This window comes from Microtus ochrogaster, chromosome 24, assembly GCF_000317375.1.
Source record: "Microtus ochrogaster isolate Prairie Vole_2 chromosome 24, MicOch1.0, whole genome shotgun sequence".
NCBI classification, from domain to species: Eukaryota; Metazoa; Chordata; class Mammalia; order Rodentia; family Cricetidae; genus Microtus; species Microtus ochrogaster.
This window is the reverse complement of record NC_022024.1, coordinates 15491056-15496171: the sequence shown is the minus strand read 5'-3', so window position 1 is coordinate 15496171 and position 5116 is coordinate 15491056.

Below are 5116 nucleotides of genomic sequence, written 5' to 3'. Positions count from 1 at the left end.
GCCACCATCGCCCGGCTGCAGGTTTTTTTTTAAGCGTGAAAGCTGCCATCATCCTGGGAACCCATCACTTAAATAACCTTCTTACATAACACAGACGTTTGATCAGTTTGGCTGGAAAAACCTAGTACAATGGAGTTAGGTCAGGGAAGGCCCTATTTCCCACCAAGTGTATAGAACTGGGTTGTAGCTACTATCATCCTGGCTCCTCCTTGTGACCCTTGCTGATCTGCCCCCTCTGTATGTGGAGCAGCCTGAGGAAGGAAGCAGCAGCCACAGCTGAGAAGCAAACATCTGTGCACTTACCTTGTCTCTGTTTATTTCCACGAATTGGTTCACTGGGTTATTCTCTCTCTTACTCTTCCCATATGATTCAGAGGCAGCCTGCTGAAAACAAAGAATGCAAACAATAAGACTATTAAAATAATAAAGATCATGGCCTGCTAATGGGAAAATACCTGGAAGATGTTTAGGGAAAAAGCTTGTCCTAGAATTAGAATCTCTGAGTTTCCTGTAGCAAAAGAAGTAGTTGGCGACAGTGCGTTTAGACACGTAGAGGACTGAGTGGCACTCGCTGCTCCTGGTCCCTCTTTTTTCTGAGGAACACTGTCTCTATCAGCTCCTTAAGGTCGGGCAGGGGTAAGGAATAAATTTTTTTAACCAACAAATTTTTAGCAGAAACAACACACATACTTCCAAAGGGAAGCCACGCTCACTGGCACCAACTCCCTGGGGCACTGCGATTGACTTGGTGGCTTCACCACATTCAGGCAGCTTGGATCACAAGCAAGCGGGAACTCTGGAGAGTGGCGTGACCCACAGAGGACATTGTCTAAGCAAGAAATAATTTGTGTGCGCTCGGGGGGGTGAGGGGTGAGCTTCGGTGTCTGCTGCCCCAGCAGGGATCAGCCCATTCTAAACAAGACCCTGGAGCTGGTGTCTGGCTAGGAGGCACTGTGCTACATGGCCCGGTGAAAAAGTAAAACAAGTATTTGTGCATTTTAAGAGCAAGGTGTAGGGTGCTCAGAGAGCTAAATCCTTAAAGAAGATTTTATTTTGCACAATTTTATTCTATTTTAGTTTTTGGAAATAACAATAATCTAGGGACCTGGAAAAGATCTTTAAAAGTAGATTTTATAAGTGGTAGGGATGTCTTCTTCGCTATTAACAAAGACAGTGAAAACTTGGGCTCACCATTGTAATGTAGCTTTAGGGAATGAAGTCCCTAGGTCATTCTTGGCAGTCTGAGAGAGAGTGTAAATACAGACTTAAGGCAGACATCACAGATGTGTGGCCTGTTAGGCGAATCTAGGCAGCAAGACTAGTTTAACTAGCACGCTTAGGTGTTTGATTGTTTGTTTGTTTCAATAATGGCCAACATGGAACTACAAAGGACATCCATTCATATAAAGCTCTAGGTGAGTCCTGGCTTCTCTTGCATGAAAACTCAGTTCTACGTACACTAAGTACACATTCCCAACTGGCAAGGAGCCCCCCACGGTGGATTGGTTGTCATCTGTTTATCTGTGGCCTGCTGCTCAAGTCCCAGCATCACGACTGGGTGCATCCTCAGTAATCCTGATTAGATCTTTGGGGCATTCCCATTTATGACACTAGGTGGAAAGAAGTCAGAGTTCTTGAACCACCCCAGGGAATCAAGAGTGTATGTTAGGCTCCAATTTCACACGTCATCCATACTGGACTTCTGTATTCAATAGACACCCTGGCAGAAAGATAAAGACACCCTGAAAGTGAGATACATTTGGGGCTTTTTCCTGTGGGGACAGGGTGTGGGAAGTCATGTTAGGCTATCACCCTGACCTTGGATGGAACGGATTGGTCAAAGAGAGAGGGTATGATAGAGTGTCACCTATGGAATCCACCAGGAGTTATGGTCTTCAGAAAAGGGACCGAAGGCTGGAGGCCTCAGATTCTGCCTCCACGCTGCTTCCGAACCCCTTGCTTGCTTGTGTTTCCTGTGAGTTGAGCTTGAATACAAGTCAGTGGGAAAAGCCTGTTGATTCTCTTTTATTAATTTTCATTTTAAACTTTTTATTTAATTTTTAAATTGTATTATGGATATAAGTTAATGCACAAAGCGATGGTGGATCTCCTTCACAATTCCCACACACATATGCCTTTGTATTTTGTCCTTACTCATACCCCTGTCGGGATCTCTCTCATCCACCTACTGCTGGTCCGTCCCTCCCTCACTGATCTCGCAGATAGCATTATCCATTATATTCAAAACAAGAAGAGGGGTAATGGGAGAATCAGGAACAGTCAAAGCCAGAGCTGCTTTAAGTAGAAACGCAGGCAAGAAAGAGTGACATTTCTGCTAAACAGATTATAAGTGGGAAAGTAATTCCACCGAGGCAGAGAACCAGACACCAGCTGTACGGGGATCACTAATGTAACCTTAATAAAGCGTAGGTAGCTCCAACAATGGACACTTATTGACACAGTGCAGGAGCCTTAAAGTCCAATATCAAAGCGCTGGCTGGGTAATTTCTCTCCGAGGACCACAGAGGAAAATCACCTTGCATCTCACTCCCGGCTTCCGGAAGTCTGTGGCCACCTTTGGTGCTCTTCGGCTTGCGGCGCTCATATTGCTCCTTGCCTGTGCCTCTAGACAGCGTGCTCCCTATGCGCATGCCTGCCCATGTATGTGTCCACATACCCTCTTTCTATGTGGATACCAGTTACACACACACGCAGCAACCTCACATTGACCATCTGCAAAGACCATCTTTCCGAAGAAGGTCACAGTCACAGGTTGTCATGGCTTGAGTGTGAAATGCATCCACAGCTCCTGTGTGTGACGTGGTCCCCTGCTGGTGGTGCCGATTCAGGAGATCATCGACACCTTAGGACTGGGGGCGTAGCTAGACGAAGTGGGTGTCTGGGACAGTGTGCATTGTGGGTTGTGGGCCAGCACTACCTCTAACTCTGGATCTCTACTTGGCTACCAAAGTGAGGGGCCCCACTGCCTCCCCATCCCGTTGTCATAGCTGCTAACAGCCCCACCCATAGCAGGCGTTCTTTGCCATGATGTCTTTCAAATGGTAAGCCCAAATATGTTTCTTCCCTTACTTTTTTCCATCAAGTATTCTGCCATAGCTTCGGGCAAAGTAACTAATACACCAAGGGGTTAAGGCATCAGCATCTTTTAGGGAAACACAATTCCATCTTTAACACCAACTTCAAGTCAGTGGTTCTCAATCAACAGTGCAGAATCAGTCGTGAAATGCGGCATTCGCTACATGCAGTGAACAGTTGCCCCCAAAGATGCCCCAATTTTCACGCATGCTTTCTCACACTTCGATCTTAGCAGGAAAATGTGTCCCCAGTGTTGGCACGGCAGTCATTGTTTTTGTGTTTTCCGAGGCACTATAGCATTTAATTGTGTGCTCCAAAGTATTGTTTTGATTTTCAAACACTAATGTAATTACTGCTTTGGGTGGTTTGTGCGTTGACGTTTAAAAATAATTTCAAACAAGATAACAGCAACATAAAAGGTGTAAATTATCTCTATGCTAACAGTATGGCTCTAAATATAAATACATAGGAATCATTGGGGAAGAAATGAGATGTGTTACCTATTATGGTGAGATCTAGGTCATCAGATAGGAAGTGAGTTCCACTATCTGGGAGGTTACAATGATCCTTCTGTCTGATGCCTGTTGTAATAGCAAAAACAATGCAATTGTGCTTAAAATCACACACATTTAAAGAACCTGTTCTTCAAGACTTTGTCATGACTTGAACTCCTGAAGTATCAAACAAAATTTTGCATCTCTCCAGGTTTAAGCTGAGACACTACAGGCAAGTTTCTACCTACCTCGCCCCAGACTACATGGGCAACTGGGCAAGGCATTACTTGAAAAAAAAAGGCTGGACATTTTCCATCAACTCGGTCTATAATGATGAAGGGCCGCACTGGAAATATTTCTGTCATTTTGTTTGATGTCTGCTGCTGTAAAAGTAAAGCTGTCTAGGCACCTATTTTCATGTCTCGGAGCTGTGCTCCAAGGCAGAGCCAGAGCTTGTTCCCCGCAGAGCCTATTTCAGACTCAATCTTTATCCTTGGTCCACTTAGGAAATCATCTGGGCTAGCATTTAGCCAGATGTTCATTCTCTCATCCATTCATTTCTCCCTTCTGATTTGTGGAGAGTCTTGGTACAGGCTCTTTATTGCTAAAGTAACTTCTAAAGCATTATCTTCAAAATACTCCTTTTGATCAATAAATAGAATTGGCCTTTCAGGACCTTCATCCTGTACTATACTCATCCCTACTTCTGGTTTTCCTTTCTTAGAGACTCTAGAAACATCTTGGGACTATGCAGATACTGAACGCCATGGGGACTTTGTTGCGATTATTTTTTAATTGAGATACAGCACAAGATTTATTCATAAATTTCTTTGGGGGCATCTTCCTAAGGCTTAGCATTGAAAATATGGCAGTATTGACTCTCAGCAAAGATGGTAAGTTTGTTTTAGAAGGGGTCGGTGGCAATGGACTTAAAAAGCAAACTTAAATTGACAGTATATTTGAAGGGAAAGGTCCTAGCCCAGGGAAAGCCATGATGAATGGAATCAGAAGGAAACAGATGGAAACTTGAGAACCAAAATAAGCTCCGAGATGTGAACTTGGTTGGAGTGAGGCATGGTGGCTCACCCCTGTTTTCCCAGCACTTGGCAGGACACAGCAGAGGGTTATCATAAGTACAAGACTATCCTGTACCAGATGGTGAGTGCCAGGACAGCGTGGGCTGGAGACAGAAAAGTCTTTTTATTTAAAAGACTAGAACTCAAGCTCAGAAGTCTGCATGTGAGGCCCCAATGTCAAGATTGGACTTGAATTAGGGACACATCCAGCTGAGTCACCTGATGACTCCGGCTCTTGGGTGACTCCTGACACCCAGGACGGTTGCTGGACACAGGCGCCTGTAGCTGAGCATACAGGGAAGACCAGGGTGTCAATGGCAAACATGCTCCATCCGCTCAGAATTTCATGCACTGCTTTGGACCCCAGAATCTCACAGGAATCTCCACCAAATCACTGAGTTAAATTTCGGTGGGCATCTAAGCTAAAAGAATCTGCCTGCCTGCCTCTCT